A 17854-nucleotide genomic window follows, 5' to 3' on the forward strand; every position below is an offset into this window, starting at 1 on the left:
TCCGAGAGTCCGCAAAACTGGGGGGATTTCCGAGACAGTTCACGTGCTAGAAGAGAAGAATCCTCGGCGGGATGCAAAAATCGTCTGAAGTCCAAGGGGAAAAAGTTCGGGCGCCAGTTGTAACGTGCAGTGGAGGTGTGCAGGTGGATAGCGAATGAGCAACAGCTTCTGACTTTCCAAAAAGTACTCATTTATTTACAATATCAAAAATAAAAGTGCTACCTCTACCACACATTACTAAAGAGCACACTAGTCCGCGTACACACGGGAGCATCCATTACAGGAGGAGTGCGAAGAAGAACAAAAAGGGGGTGACACCAGTCGTGAGACAGGAGGCGCCGCCATGTGGTGATACACTGCATTACAATAGCAACTGTTACAATATAAATATTGTTCTGAGGCTTTTTGTTGGTTGAGTCTGAAATTGATTGTATGTACAATTCATATCCTTATAAAACGGCAGAAATATGGTGTTTTATTAATAAACTTACATTTATGGATATAAAATAGGGCTGCCACGATTTGTCAACTAGTCACGATTACGTCGACTATCAAAATCGTCGACGACTGATTTAATAGTCGACGCGTCATTTGAAGCTTTGTAAGATCCCAAAAGACGCAGGAATAAGTAGCAGGATTTAAGAGTGTAATAACGGACTGAAACAGAAGATGGCAGCACTGCATGTACAAGGATGCCAGCTGCCGTTAAACCCCGAAGAAGAAGAAGAAGAAGCAGCTTTGTCCCAGAATTCATAGCGCGGCCCAGCTTAGTTTCCAACAATGGCGGTAGCTAGTTAGTTTTAATATTACTCTTATTATTCTTTCTGGGTCACAAAATAAACGTTTAACATATTTTCAGGCGAGAATGTAGCTGTGTAAACCTCAAATATCGGCTCAGTTTATCAGGACACCACATATTTTCAAAAGCGCTCTGACGTTTTCGGAGACGTCTGTTACCCACTAGCTCGATAGCTAGCCGGGGGCTAGGTCACTAGCGCTGTGAGAACACCGGACTCCCGGCTAATCGTTTTCAAACCCACCGCCGTCTTTCTCTACTCAGGTTAAATATATATGAGTCACTTAGATAAATTAAAAATGTTGTTGTTTGGCTTTTTTTTTTTTTTAGTATTTTATTTGTTCCTGAGTAAATCGGTTTGGCTGAGATTAAAGTTATAGTTTTTACACAGCTGAATAAATGTCAAGCAGACAGCTGACTGCCTCCTGACATCTGACCCACGTTAAACTCATGGACTGAACATACACACCCCCACAATGGACAACTGTACCCTCAAACACGCAATAATAACATGGAGTGAACCACCACTCACAACCACTAGCACTTTATATAGCCTCTGTAGAAACTATCTACACCCTCACTTATCTTAACTGCACTACTGTATAGCTCTGTGTAAATAATCATCCTGTACATTCAATAATCTTTAATCCTACAACTGTTTACAACTTGCATAGTTCCCATTTCTGTACAGCTGTATATCTCAGATTTCTGTAAAGTTATTTATTTCATATTCTGTATAGTTTTTCATATTTATATCCTGTTCATAGCTTGTACTCACTACAGCCTGTACATACTTAGTTATAGAATATTCACAACATACTTCATACCGTGTACATTATAACATACCATAATAGACCCATTTCTGTAATATACTTACATATCTATACTATTGCTAATATATATTGTAATATACCTATATCACTAAAGCACTTCTGGATGGATGCAAACTGCATTTCGTTGCCCTGTACCTGTGCATGTGCAATGACAATAAAGTTGAATTCTATTCTATTCTATTCTATTCTGATTATCAGAAGTGTGAGATGCTGGAGAATTTACTCCGGTGTCCTGTTATATTTTAGATAGCAAGGAGTTTATTAAACTTCACCGAAACAATCTGCAAATTTCATTAAAATTGAATAAACTATCATCTTTTTATCATCATATTTTTAGTTAGCACCTTAAAAGCTTAAAGCTGTAAGCTAATGATAGTTATATAAGAGCAGATGCTGCTGGTGCAATAAGCTGTAGTTTTACGTCCAGTGGATGATGATCTGATTAGTCGACTAATCGCATAAATAATCGGTGACTAGTCGACTATCAAAATAATCGTTTGTGGCAGCCCTAATATAAAATAGCTAAAAGTATTAACAAATATTTTATAAAAAAAACATTTATCATTCTTCCTGGGGAACTTAAAGAAAAACAATAAAACATTTCCCCATCGTAAAGAAAACTCCCTTAAAATATGGACAATAACAAAACTGCTAAATTCTTCCAGAATCTCTGTGTAGAGGAACCAAAAGAGATGTGCCACAGTTTCTGGATGATCCCCACAGAAAGTTCAATTAGTATTTATGTCTCTTTTAAATGTTACCATATAGTGACTGGCTGGGTCACATTTATGAAGAATTTTATATGAGATTTCCTTCACCTTGTTCACAATTAGATATTTATGGGATCATCCAGACTGTCTTCCAGGTGATATCTGGAACATGTCGGTTCCAGTAAGATATTCTATATATGGGAGAGACATGATATCTTCTTGGAATAAACTACGTATTCTCTTATTGCTGTTACCAAGTTCCTGTGAAAAGCAGATTTTTCCCACTGCTGACTCAGCTGGATCAGGGAGAGTGACTGAGGCAGATATTGAGCTGTCAGTGTTTTTATATAACATTAAAGTCCCTGAGGGTATGGCACCAAGCACCATTGAGAATTCCCCAACACTGTTTGACAAGTTTGACGAGCATCTTGACTTTTGGTCTTTGGATATTAACAGTCCTGGATATGTGACTTCTTGTTTAACAGAAATGTTACAGAGAGCATTTGCAGTGCAGCCTTTAATTGCTAGTAATTCACATTTTTTTAGATTTCGACATAAAGCAGATGCCTCAGAGAAATCACTAATAACACTAAGGGCTGGACGGATTTGATTTGCATTCTTCAAGAAGAGTGTGGTGTCATCAGCTAGCTGGCTGATGATGAGCTCCTTATCAGCTGTGCTGATTCCTTGTATAACAGGTCAAATCTCGGGGTGGAGTCTTAATCATTTTAATTGAGCTATTGCCATTCGTGTACAAGGTTTTGATAGCTTTACAGAAAAATGCCAAATTTTTCCAAAGACTGGAAAATAAATTGATGTTCAATTGTATCAAAAGCCTTTTAAAAATCCAGGAAGAGAATGAAGCTATAGTCAGATACCAAATCAGAGTAATCAAGTAGATCTAAAACCAGTCTCATGTTCTTAGAAAGGTGTCTGTTTCTCATAAAGCCTGATTGTGTCTCATCGATAATTGTGTCCAAGAACTCTTTCATTCTGTTAGCAAGTACTAAAGCCATAATCTCATAGTCATCATTGAGCAGACAGATGGGTCTCCAATTATCAATAAGAAGTAAGTCTTTGTTTGGCTTTGGAATAAGTGTTATGAGACCCTGAGCAAGAGTAGGAGGGAGGATGTTATTCTCTACACTTCCTATGAAAAGCTGCAGTAAGAACGGAGCCAGGAGATTAGAAAATGATTCATAAAACTCTGCAGTTAAACCATCTATGCCGGGAGATTTGTTGGCCTTAAGTGCAGAAATAGGATTACAAACGTCCTCCACAGTCAGAGGGCTGTCACAGTGACTTCTATCTTCCACAACAATAGTTTTTAGGTTTTTAATATTATTGAGAAACAGCGTTGAGACATATATATATATATATATTCTACTTTTCTAAATGATTGACTATTTCAATGGAGAACCTAAATGACACGGACCCGTGTTTGTTATTACATATCTCTATTTTGAATGTGACAAGTCTATCATTGCCTGTTATTCATAGGTATTAACAGAGTTTTTGGCCTTTTTTTCCTCTATAACAGTTAATTGACTCTTTACAGTGGCCTGCTATGGTTAATAATAACATGTTCAGTCATGAGTGAAATCAAAGCTTTTCTTCACTTTAGCATTTAACATTCCCAACAATATAATGTGATACCTTAATTAAAACACAGCTAATAAAACACAATTTTCTTAATGCAAACATCAGTGACTCAACATTAGCAACCAAAGGGTTCAGTCTGCAGCTCACACTCATGTGAAGCTACAGCCTCCCCCTTTAGTCTCTGTCATCCTTCTGCTCCTGCACAAACAAAGCAAGACAAAACCTCCACCCTTCTTCTACAGGCTGGGTGAATTGTTGTGGACATTCACTAATCCTAAAGTCGGCACCGTTTTTGTCTCAGTATCAAGTCAGTTAAACTTTTAGTCGTCAGTCCGTCACAGTCCAGTCACATGCATACATCCACACACATTCATACCAGATATTGCTGATAATGGAGTCTCACGCGCAGCCTATTCGAGCCTCCATCACCAGCAAGATGACGTCATCATTTTAAAGGAAAACAGCTCCTTGTTTTTGGACTGGATTGACTCGCTGCAATCCTTTTAGGCTCAGGACTTCTCATGTGATCAATGTCCCATATAAGTGAATTTCTCCCAAGCCCATTATAATCATGGAGAAAAACACTTTGCCACTGTTTCCAGTAAGAATATTTTATAGCGCTTTAAAGTTCAACCTCTCAGGTCTGGATTAAAGAGCTGATTTGTTAAATCGGGAACTCACAAAATACCAAAATATCACCACCGGTGGATCACACCTCTCAGATGTTCTTATCTCAGTGCACTGTAACAAAAGCACAAACAAACGCAACCAATAAAATACTAATAAAGTAACAAATACTGGGGCCCATTGCAAACATGTCCAAGCATAAAACCATCTTTCTCTCTCTTAGAGAAAGAAAACAATCCAAACCTCACTGATAAAATCAACCTAGTGTCAAGCAAAACCCAAAAATCAACCAAAACTTCACCAGAAAGTTTTCCTCCCTCCCGGGACAATATTGTGCAGGAATACAGGCACCGTAACTCCTTTTGCACTGACAAAAACATGTTGGATTTACTTGATTCAATAGTGGACACTGGTTGCACACAAAGGTTTTGCTTTGGCAGAAACTTAAACAACTGAGTTAAATCAACACAACCTTTTCATATTCAGTAAACCTGCATGTTGTGTTCATAAAACACGATTGAAACATGTTCAGATGGAGTAAGTTGAGCTCCTGGAACATTTTAATCCTTCAATTGAAATTGAATGGGTCTACAACAACTACCATCCTCCTATCTCTATCCTGGTTGCAGCAGGGCTGGGAAATAACCCTGAAGTGATAGGTTACCAGGCAGGGTACACCCTGGACAGCTCACCAGTCTATCAGATAGAAACACACAGCCGTTTACATTCATGGATAATTTAGCCCAGGACCTTCTTACTGTGGAGCAACAGCACTAACCAGCATGCCAACAATGGAGGAAATACAGGAAAGCTATGATTTCCTGTATTTGAGGCAGAATTATTTTGTTCTTGCCCTTGACAGGTTAATCCACAATAAATAGCAACAGCATACATGTGGTGTGTGTGTCGTTGTCTGCCTCTTATAACTCCAGTGATTTTCCTGTAGTTTGAAATCTTATGCGGTGTTGACACAATAATTTGTTGTAAACCAGGAAATTCCCAACTGTGGTAGAAAGCACAGCTTAGCCTTAGCAAATGTTCAAAGAAAAGTCGTCACTTCCTGATTTCTGCTTCACTGATAAATATTGTCACACTGGGGTTTTTGCAAATGATATCAGTGAGCACTGTGTGGCAGCTGGAGTCAGACAACTGAAGCTCCCACAATCAAGACCACAAACAGCTTTCAAAGGAGATTTGAAGCTTTTCTGGCAGCAAGCTTCATGATTTATGGGACTGGAACTGGAACAGAAACTACCTGATCACCAATGGTGAGCTGGCATGGAATTATTTTTATGACATTTTATCAAAGTTATAAATAAGCATGCCCATTAACACATAGTGAGTGAGCATGTTGTCTTCCCACGCAGTGAACAGCGGATGCTAATGTTTTTGTCACTTTTTACAGAGTCAAACTCAAAGTAAGGTCAGTGCTTCCACGCTTTAAACGCTGCACGCTCACACTCTCTCCACACTCGATAGATTATCCATTGTTCATCTGCACACAGCTGCGGTTTTAGTAACGCAGTAACGCAGCGTGCTTACGGGAAAGTAACAGTAATCTAATTACCTTTTTTGCAATAGTAATCCCTCACTTTACTCGTTTCTTGAAAAAAGTAATCGGATTACTGCCCATCTCTGGTTGGAGCTGTGCACTTGTGGGTTCCACCTTGTGTACACGTTTATCTTTGCTGTGTGTACTTGTACCTCTGAGTGGAAGCTGAACTCTTGAGTTCGAGTATCGAAGCATCAGCTGTGACGTTAAAGTCCAAACAGCTCGTTCATTTGACGTGCAAATGAACGAAGGTAACGCCGTTTTCATGTGGATGTGTCACTGAGACACTTTCCACATCCACAGCTCACAAAATGGGAAAACTATAGAAGTATAACAATGAAGAAGTTACTATGTTACGGGTCCCAAGGATGAAGACCTCGATGACAAATATGTTACCTGTAAAAGCAGGTGAAGAGCAGAGTAAGGAAGACACGATGCGTCTCTGCTTTCCTCCAGAACGTGTCTGAGTCTGATTTATTTCACACAAATAAATGCTATAAAACACTAAACATGAGCTTTCAATATACTGTTCAGCTGGTTCCTCATTCACATCAATTACATTTACTTATTTCACAACATCAGTGAAATATACTCTTTTTAACTGGTTCAGTTTCTCAAGTTCACACTTCTTTCCATAACAGCTACATCCTTTTATCATATCAATAAACACATCACATTGTCTTCTGCAGTGTCTTACTGGCTAAACAGTTCTATTCAATAACAGCATTGGTAAATACATTACATTTGTTCCCTCCAGTAATTTACTGGCAAAATCACTATTTAGTGCATCATGAAACACAGCTTGTTGAATCAACCCATGAATGCCTCTGTTAGCTACACAGAGTTGCTCAGAGTGCTTGTGTTACACTAGCTAATCTACTCAGTCACTATAACAGAACTATTAACATTCACATCTCACAGAACTGATTTGATTGGAGCATTACAACACGTTTGCACAGAGCATAGGAGCGCACTGACTCTGCTTCACGAGCGCTCCACCTAACGAGCGGGCTCGCGGTGCGGTCGCGCGGGACACTCCTCTGGTTTTCTCCCGTGTTTACATATAAATAACTTTGGCGGACCGCCTTAACTCTCCCATTCACATTAACGTGGGTAACCATGGTGACAATAAACAACATTTTCGGTGCGAGCACCGTGTACCGACCTGTAAAAGCAGGTGAAGAGCAGAGTAAGGAAGACACGATGCGTCTCTGCTTTCCTCCAGAACGTGTCTGAGGAAGCAGCGGAAGGTGGGCTCCACTTACTGCTCCCCGAAACCCCGGAGCAAGCACCAAAGTTCCGCCCTCACTGCTTTCTAACATAAAATGAATCCCTGTTACATGGATTTTCTATCCTCTTAAAGAAACTGAAAATAAATACATATAGCAATGAAAAATGTCCCGTTACATGAGTGTTTTACACAAAATAATATTAATGTGGTCATTCCCTCACAGGGGTGCCACAACTACACTGCTGTTTTGACAGAGACACAGTGTGTTTATCTAACTTGGCTGAAGCCAAAGTTCTCCAGACAAATTCAGTCTGTTTCTGCCAAGTGTGAACTCACTGGATGAGCGCCAGATACACAGAATCAAAAAGGGATAAATTACTTTTCTTATGTCATGTTCCCGTCACAAACTGGCTCAAGGAGAGGGGAAGCAGGAGTCCACAGATGAAATGTTCCTATAAATAAAGTGGAATTTATTCAAACTTTACCAAAACTTCAACACATCAAATACAAGCAGTTCAGCAGGGAGTGGATGTGTGTTGCATGTGCCAGGTGGATGCAGAGAGAGGCCAGGGCCACGTTCAAACCTGAACACGCTGCACAGTGTTTTGTTCCATTTGTTAGGGATGAATGAAATGCTTCCTTGAAAGGATGTGTGCAGTCACCAGTGGGCGTGGAAGCATGTGCGCCCTCATTTGGTGGGTGTGCAAGAAAAGTCATCCTGTCACACAGCAATGCCTACATAAATCACACCACTCTGCTTAAAATAATAATGTTTAGTGAAGCAGGTGAAGCAAAGGGCTGCTTTTAATAGGCTGGGAGACCCAGGTGTGCTGCTTTAGCTGCTGAGCCTCTTATGACAGAACAGCGGAGAGTGGTAAGAAGGGAGGAGGGGGTCTGGCTGTGTTTGTGAACGATAGATGGTGTAACTCTGGGCATTTCTCTATCAAAGAGACGCTATGCTGTAAGGACATTGAGCTGCTAGCGGTTAGCATGAGACCGTACTATCTACCACGAGAGTTTACACACGTGATTATGATAGCTGTGTATGTCCCGCCCTCTGCTAACGCTGCAGCAGCCTGTGAGGTCCTGCACACTGTAACCAGCAGACTCCAAACACAGCACCCTCAGGCCCTTTTCCTGATCTCTGGGGACTTTAAAGATGATGTAACCATTTAATTATGGTTACAAAATTAATTATGTAATTAATTATACAAAATGCAAAACGCTCAGCTGTGTCTCCAATCAAAGCTCTGTAACTTCAGAGGTGATGTTCATATGTTGACTAATGGTTTTCTTTCATTTTTGATGTACTGCAGAATATTTGTATAAAATCCAGGCCAGGAAAATCTCCTTCATGTGTTTCTGTGTTTTGTCTTCAGCTACGTTGACACTGTGGAGTAGCGCTCAGACTCACGGGTGAGATGAAGTGAAGAAGACGGGACCTCAAGGGGTAAAGCCGCTGGGCTAAGGCGGAGGTGGAAAGTGGCAAGTGGAGCCCTAACTTCTGGCTGAGGACAAGGAATGCTGCTATTTAAGGTGGGAAATCAGAATTTGGGTTAGCAAATTTGGGAAGGAGAAAATTGACTGTTTAAAGGCAAAATTATGAAGGAGTTTGACACACTGCAAAAGCAACATATGCAAATTCACATACACAAACATAAAATACATTTGAGTTTGAAGCTGAGGAATAACTCAAAAGAAGCTATATGACAAAGGGAGTTATGGAAAAAAGAAACGGTAATTAAAGTAGTTTTAAAAGAGTGACTTAGGAGTGCTCTCGTACTGAGTAATCAACGCTAGTGATCACTGTAGAAAGAAATAAAATAATTTAATAAGGAGATAATGTTTAAACATATGTTTCTCTTGTTATGGCAACTTCTTGAGAGATGACTCAGTATGCAAATTAGCTGGAGTGAGTGGTGACGACGAAGCTTCCTGTGTGCTTGTGACTGTGACTTTCAGAAGAGGAAGCATAGCAGAGAGAAGAGAAGTGCAGATCTGGGTAGGAAATGTATAGTTTAGTGATTATATGTTGTCGTAAGGGGGTTTTATGCTGAATTTAAGTATGTTAAAGGGGGTGATTTTTGTGTGCAAATTGTGTGGCTTTAACAAGACTTTCGGTGTATTGAGGAGGTGAAATTATGTGGTGGCAAAACTTTTGTGTTTAAGGTTGTTGAGGTTGTTGTGGTGATGGGTTGATTCTGTCAGTTAGGTTCGGGTTGTTGTTGTTGTTTTTGTTTTTAATAGAGGGAGTTTTAGGAAACATGGACATGTCTGAGGGGCCCATTATTTTGTAACAGTGCACTTAAAGAAAACCTGTCAGGTGATTTTGTTTTGTGTTCTCATGAGCTAATAATCAGCTCTATTTTTTCTTATTTTTGTTCTAAGCAGGCCTGCAACAGCGCTGAAAATTCTCGGGAGAGCAAATAAAAGGGGGGCTTTCCAGATTACAACTGGCTGAGGAGAAAGCTACCTGTGGGGACTGATCAGGTCGTAAGTCCCTGTCCAAAATTGTAGGATTTTATGAGAGTCAATCCAGCCCAAAAGCATAAAGAAATATTTTCCTATGGAAAATAAAAAATGAATGAGCTCATTTTGCTGAGGGTGGAGAATCTGATCGTGCGGGAAGCTCCACTATTAGCAAAATATGGTGTGACTGCATGTGAGTGAAGGTGTGACTGGATGAAGGTGAGGATGAATAAATGTGGACAAACAATTGTTTTTACCAGAGAAAATTTCTGTTTTGTTTTGTTGACTGGGGTTAGATTATGGGATTATAGTATATTGTTGGGAGAATGCCAAATGTTAAAGGGGAAACATTTTTGATATAACTCAGTTACCATTAATTGTAGAAACACATGACTGATAATTGTTCTGTTTTAAGTTTATTTTATGACATAGATTGGATCATGAGTGGGGAAAAACTAAGCATTTTGAGTTTTGTATAGTATTTTGACACATTTCATGTGTCAAAATAAAAGGGGGAATTTAGGGTTTAATAATTTAATTGTTTAATAATTTAGGATCATTTTAGGACTTTTTTGGTTCTTATTATGCGTAATTATGTTTGGGGGTTTGTTGATCATTTGGGTATGGTAAAACGGAAACTGTTATTTTTATGTGAAGGTTAAAGGATTAAAGTGAACTGAATCCTGTTTAGAAGATACAATGCCAGTTTTTCAAAGCTGTGAATAAATCTTAGAGGGAAAATTAGTGAGGGTTGAAGGAGGAGAACAGGTTTGATTTCTTTTTTAATTTCTAGAAGGAGTGGTTATAATGTAGGCTTACACATACAGATATTACATAGAAGGTATTTTTAGGATAAAGGGGAGAGCTTATAAGCAGAAATGATTTTTATACATATTGCATTTTTTGATATGAGTTTTTGAAGGATTGCACACGCTTACAGACACAGAGTCCATAAATACACATGACAGTATTGATTCCAGGCAAAAAGCCTCAAATTCATTTAGCTTTTTGACTGAACTTAAAGAAGGACCAAAGAGGAAGGAAAGCATATATTTTGGTTAAGTCTGATAAACTAGAATTAGAAGGTATTGTTACATTAAAAGGAGCAAAATGAAATAAAAAGGCTATACCAAAAACAGGTTATAACATAGGAAATGTTAGTGTTAACACACAGGTGTTGTTTTTAGGCAAGCATTTAGCTATGATGAAATGTATACAGGAGTAATTGCTTATATGCTTAAACTTAATTGATTAAAGTGGTTGTTTTCTTTTGGGGCTTTTAGTAGAATAGGCGCTTATAATGATTTTTTTGTTAAAAAGGTGACTTAAGTTAGGGAGGCACTATACAGGATGTTGATGATCAGATAAGGAAAATAGAGCGAGCAACCGGACGTGAAGGCAGCGCTTAAAGAGTTTTAAAGGGATGAGTAACGTTGAAGAATATATATAAATACAAGTCAATAAGTTAAGAACATAATTAGGATCAGGCTTTTGATTACAGAGTCCCAAATAGGATAAGTTAGGGAGATGCAGGAAAAGGTGCAGGAAAAGGTGTTTTGCTTCCTTTGCAGAAGATCTCGGCGACCACAGGGAGGTCCGAGGCCTGATGGACGACCACAAGAGAGGGACCGAGAAAACCAAAGCTTACACATGGAGTGTTCTCGAATGGGAGCTGGTGTATATTACTGGACCAATTAGATGACATGAGGTTGTCTGATTTGCTGAGCCAGGACACAATGTATTGCGACCTCTGGTGTGCCAGAGGTCGAGAGAGGGAATGTGGAGTAGGGAAATTATTTTACTGCCATTGCTAAATAATTGTCATCATTACCATTGCATTAATAATATAATCTGGAGTTTATATTGCGTTTAGAGGTTGAACAGTGTGTGTGTCTTTCAGAAAGACTAAGTGGCAGGAAACAGGCTTGCAGAGAGTTTGCAGAAGTGAAAGTTATTTTGAGCAGCAGGCTAAGACGAGGCTTTAACAATGTAACAGATAGCTTTAAGAAGGCCTTAAGATGTTATGCATACAGTTATTATGTTAACCTTGTATTTCAGGTGCAGTTATAACTATTTTATACATATTGCATATCTGTGCTTATTAAAGAGTTGGAGCTCGGTCAATTAATTGGGGGTTGGAAGCTTTGTTCGGCGCGATGTCCGGACAATCTATTGTGCAAGTGACTTGGAGCTATAGAAGGTTAAAACTGCAATACATCCTTACAAAACACTTATATCAGGTCATTTTATATTAAGCTTTTAGTAGAGGTTCTTGATTAAAACATTTATTTAACAGATGATATATCCATAGTTTCAGTTCGATTATTACATATACGAGAGTGGTTTCTGTCTCTCTGTCTGGTTAGAGGTCAGGAGCTAGTCGTGAGGTGAAACAGGGTGCAATTGTGGTTAGCACACAGACACAGACACACATACACTCAGTTAGAGAGAATCATTTAGAGGGGAAAGTTTAATTATGTTTTGCTGGGGTTGCAAAAAGCAGCTTGTCGCAGAACTGCTGCTGAGGTGTCAAGATGACAAGCGAGCATCCGGCAGTGACAGGATGCACCTGTTATGAAGATGGAAGACGATGTTCTTTTAAACTGTGATAAAGGTCATTGTAGTTTTGATATTGACGTATGTCTATATCCTGTCTGTGACGTTGAAGGGGCGTCAGTAAATCAAACCCTGATGCTATAAAAATCTGTCTATGCTTTGATTAAGTCGAAGATCACTTGCTGTCTGCGTACAGAGTGTTCTTCCCACACGTGTGTATTCATTAAAATCAATTGTTTGACCAAGATCTTCTGGACCAATGGTTGTTTGTACTCTCCTTCCTCAATTTTTGAACCTTAACAACACAAAGGCCTCTGCTGTGACGCTCACACCTTTGATAAAGTCTGGAGAGTGTCAGCTTCCTGTTTATAGATACAAAAATATGTAATGTTGTGAACTCTGGCCACAGCGGCGCAAGAAAAAGGAGAATTACGGGAAGCACTCACAACAGGTAAAATCAAAATAACAAAGTAAAGTACGATAAAATAAAAAACAACAAAAGAACAACACAATATACTTCCCCGTACTGTTACTGCTAACCTCTGTTAACCTAGTAACTCTTACCTTCTAACTGACAGCTGGTCAATAAACGAGCTCCATAAACGCTCCATATTCACCTTTACATGGAATATAAAGGGAAAAGAAGAAACACAGTGCTGTGTCAGCGTTAGACATATAGATATATCCTTGCTTTTAATACATTTGAAGGTGGGTGGGAGAGGTGCTTCTCCGCGTAGTCTACGGTCTCTTTGGGATCGGTAAAGCTTTTCCTCACATCACCATGGGTCACTAACAGCTTTGCAGGGTATAGCAGTCTGTACCTGACGCCGGTCATCCCACGTACACTGAAAAAAAAAGTTCTTTCAATTTACTTGATTTTATTGTGTACATCGGTCCCACATAATATGAATAAGTATGACTGACTTAATTTTCCACTTTTCCTCAAGTAATTAATGCTTGTCACATCAAAGTATTTTATTTACATCAGATTACTTTAAAAAATCATGTTTGATGTACTGAAATTAATCTATTATCATAATATCAATGTATTGCATAATGTCAATATATTTTAATATTTAACACCAACTTATTTTTATTTGCCAGTGGTACGCAATGATATTATGTAATGTAAACACATTGCAATTATGTTCTTGCAAGACAAATTATGGCTTTAAATCCTACTTAATTTTTTCAATTGAAATATTAACTGATCATTATTGACAAAAAAGGCAAAGACTGTGAGTGCTACTGAACAATACACCTTTATTAAACTGTAACAGCAGTGAAAGCAGCAATTCTGCCATGAACAAGTCCAAAATCGCATCCATATAAACTTGTTAACACATTTTTTAAAGATAGCCTGCAGAAATAGCTAGAAGAAAAAGTTAGTTTGAGAATATATTTGCAAATGTTTCACAAAAAAGTGACCTTAGCAGCAAATAAAAGAAAGTGCTTATAGATGATCCTGTCATCTCTTACATATAACATTTGTATTAATTACACAATTGAAAATGTAAACTAAATTAAGACTACCTGAAAAAAGCAACACGCTTTTATGGATAAACAGATTTACACAAATATAACTTGTGTATTATTTGACAACAGTTTCAGCTTCTGTACAAGTATTTACCTGTACAAGATTTCAACTAAGTTGAGCCTTAAATGACATTGTTACACAACTAATACCAAACACCTACATGAATTTTAATATTCATTTTAAACATGTAAGCAGGACATTAAGGTTGGTTTAGAACATATTGCTAAAAATCGTCAGTAAAAATTTCTTACAACACGATACCAAAAGGAAAAATCATCCTGCATTGCAGTCACACGAGGGGAAAGCAATAAAAACATAAGCAGTATAACGTTACTGAACACAAAATGAAAAACTGCAAAGAATTGCAGAAGTGCAGTCTTTGACTTCTCAATGAAACAGATGTTTTTTTTAAAGCAAGAACTTTAGAGAGTTTAGCTCCACCCAGTTCCATGAAAACCTTCTGGAAAACATCAAAGTTGTAGCGAAGGTCAGCAGGGTAGGCAAGGTTTAATGCATACATGAGTCCAAATAGCATTATCACAGCAAATGCTACATTATCCAAATTCTTCGCCACCCTGATGCCTGCAAGGACAACTCTTGTTTATCTGCTGAAGCTTGCTCTTTAAGAAGATAAATTCAAACAGTGGTGTCTTCAACAGTCTCACTGATGGCACATTCTTCCATGCCCTGTAAAAAAGAAGCCATGTTAGTCATTTCATGCCAAGTAAGTAATATGACACACTGTGGAAAATTCGAAAAAAAAAAAAAAAAGACAAGTACATACCACATACTCCTGGATAAGCATGCCAGGGTCTTCACCCATGTAGATTCACACTCCCTTAACATCTTCACACTGAAATGAAATGTATGTAATTAGCATCTTCATTCAGCCCTTGTCCTTCATTTAAGTTTTACTAGTGTACTTTACATGAATGTTTTTAAAGTAAAGGCACACAAATTAATAATAGGTTTACTGGCAATTAATAACAAGTTGACAAAGTGAAGGTTAAAAAAACAAGCAGATGTAAAAATACAAAATGAGAGAATTTATCATGGGAAAACATTTGAAATCTTCCACAATTGTAAAGTTTCATCCAAAGAGGATCATGTTAAGTGAATGTTGAGGCTTTATCACTTACATTATCCATTTATGCCACAATTCTTTTCAGTATTAGTCCAAGCTCTCCTCTTCTGTTGACCAACTTCACCAGGTTGTCCAAGTGGAGAGCCAGCTGAGCCAGGAACTTTGTCTGAGGGGGGATGGTGGCAATTCTCTTAAACTCAGCGTTGATCTGAAAACATGAGCACAGAGGAATGAGCTTCAAAGGTTTAATACCTGGAAGAAGGCCGCAATCACTCATGCTAAAGAAATGGGCTGTCAAATAACAACTGTGCCTTAACCATTTTAGGCTAATACCACAAGAACACCGTGTATGAGGCAAACCTTACCTCATGGAAATCAAATAGAGCAGACCATCTTGCCATGAAAGCCTCCACCATTGGTGCATCACGAACAACTTCATGTCTTCTGTATGAAAAAGTCTTTTCCATCTTGAGTTTCACCAACTCTGTTACTCTTTTTTATGTCCATATGGTGGGCTTTGGGATGTCAATAGCTTTAAGAGTCCCTTTGTCTGCTACTTCTGAAACTGAGGTAAGGTTAAGAAACTCATTCCCAAATAAGGAATCCATAAACTGAAGTCTGAAACTGCCCTGAAGACAACACTGTCTCTTGACTTCAACAATGAGATCCTCAGTTGATTCAGGCGCTCCATTAGAGAGTGAGCCTTCGACAGGTTCCGTCAGCCAAAACAGTCTTTAGGACCATGGAACTCTGTAGGCAAAAAAGAATTACATATCAGACATTCAGAAAGAATCCTTTCAGTTTAGTTTTCATAAAGCTATCCATACCCAATACTCAAAGTTAGAAAGATCAGACATAAAAAAGAAGAATTTATTTAATGAAATACATGCTACTGAAGCTATTACACTTATATGAACACCTTTTAATTCTATATGCCTTTTTAAAGTCACAATGTGGACTGATCCAATCTCATAGCCAACCAATGGATAAGTATCAAGGAGTTCACAGAGTGAATATTCTTGTGGATACTGGGCTGAGCTCAAAAGCTCTGTGGTGCTCTCTGTACCAGCCACCAAGCTCTCTGACAATGTAGAATATGCTGTGGTACAATGCAGATATGGTTTTTCAGTATTCTGGCAATCCACCTGCTGCCCTTTGGGCCGGTGCCATTCCATTTCTATACGTTATGCCCTTTAATGTCACACACTGTGCAAGGTTGACCTCTAGAATGTCAGGGAATATGTACCTAATAATAATAAGCTATCTCCTCTTTAAGCAAATCCACTAGAAAGGCAGATACAGCTGAGACCTCTAATTCAGACTTGCCAAGAGATGCGGAGTTTAGATGGTAAGCTATCATCATCTGATGTTTTGACTTCTGTAATCATAAAGGTAAAAATTCCACCATCACAAAAAACATTAATTTTAATTGAAAAAAGATATTCCAGTCCAGAAGAGCATCAATGGTTTCTTTAAAATACCAATCTTTCTCTCATTTATACATAATGTTTTGAGAAGCAGCTCACATATGTTCTACACAAAGTAGAAAAAAAGTGGGGGAAAGGGTCCTAATTTTTGTTAGGACAATGTTGGAAAATTCACAATACATCACTTAATAAGACATACTCTGTTGAACAAACTTATCTCCTTGTAGATATCTGCTGTATTATTTGGGCTTGACCAATAGAATAGTCAAGTAAGTGACACCTCACCTAAAACAATGACTAAATGGAAAAATGATTTGGCATTTATGGGCACAGGTTCTTAAACCCACGTCTAAGGTGGCAGGATCCTTATTATAACTTGAGCGTGTGTCCTCAGCAAGAATTAAGGTATGGCACTGTGCTCCCAGCTTCTTAAACTCTGACGGTTACAGCCAGACTAATTAGCCACTGTAGCCATAACTAGCACGAGTAACACAAACACTATTGCGCTCTCTCAGTGACGTTTTAACTTGCTAAGCCATCAAAAAACGTCAGTGCTCTCTGTCACATGCATAAATTCCATATCTGACCGACAACAGCTGCTTTCTCCCGATTATGTGTAATTTGTTACTATTTTTCAGCTCTAGCCACAAAGCTAATACCAACTTTAGCTAGCACTGTAAAAACAACATGTAAATGCGTTACAGACTGCTATTTATATAGCATGCACTACAACAATTCTGTGAAAACGTACCCAACTAAAACAAATGTATTTAAATTACTTACCTTCTCGGTAGGGTTGCCAACTCCCTGAAAAATAAATAAGGGACACCTCGTGGCCAGGGCCGGGCAACCCAGTTGTCTTCACCATTCCCAGTGTGGTGAATTTTCTAGCTCTTTTTTTGTGTGTGAAATTATTTTTTTTAACCATTTGACTTGAAGTTGATTTAAGTAGATGTGTATTCTTTGTGATATGAACACATGTGAAACAAATGATCATTTAGCCATTTATTTTTAGCTCAAAATGACAACATTAACACAATAAAACAGGTCTCTTTCTTAAACAGAAGCCTGTCATGCTTAACTTTTGAGAATATAAGTAAATCTTTCTTTAAAAGAACTCTGTCCTGCTTAACTTAAAATAATAGAAAACAATAGAAAGAAAAATATTCTTGTAACAGTGCACATATAGTGCATTTAGTACAATTGGCTTCAGTTGAGGTATTATTTCAGCTTTTCTAATGGTAATCAGCTGCTCCTGTTTGTAAACCCGCTTGGTCCCATGATTACGCATCTTAACTCATCATCATTATTCATCTATGTATTACTTTTATGTATTGATTACAACAAATAGATGACTATCTATCCTTGCAGTTGTTTATTACACAAAATAAATTATATTATCACACTTCTGGCCACATAGCGCTGATATT

The 17854-nt window shown here is 38.3% G+C and overlaps 2 protein-coding genes across 1 annotated transcript in view; both read right to left on the reverse strand.

The window, feature by feature from the left end:
* Positions 1-7334, reverse strand: part of LOC308399066 (uncharacterized protein) — a 262268-nt gene extending 254934 nt beyond the window's left edge. The window contains exons 1-2 of the mRNA XM_080886022.1: positions 7286-7334; positions 6517-6589 (exon numbers count right to left, since the gene is read on the reverse strand). The gene's annotated coding sequence lies outside the window, so the exon portion shown is untranslated. The remainder of the gene's footprint in view (positions 1-6516; positions 6590-7285) is intronic.
* The window catches only part of LOC308397733 (uncharacterized protein), a 48850-nt gene that overhangs the window by 16457 nt on the left and 14539 nt on the right, over positions 1-17854 (reverse strand).

This window comes from Rhamphochromis sp. 'chilingali' (assembly GCF_963969265.1).
Source record: "Rhamphochromis sp. 'chilingali' genome assembly, chromosome: 1".
NCBI lineage: Eukaryota > Metazoa > Chordata > Actinopteri > Cichliformes > Cichlidae > Rhamphochromis > Rhamphochromis sp. 'chilingali'.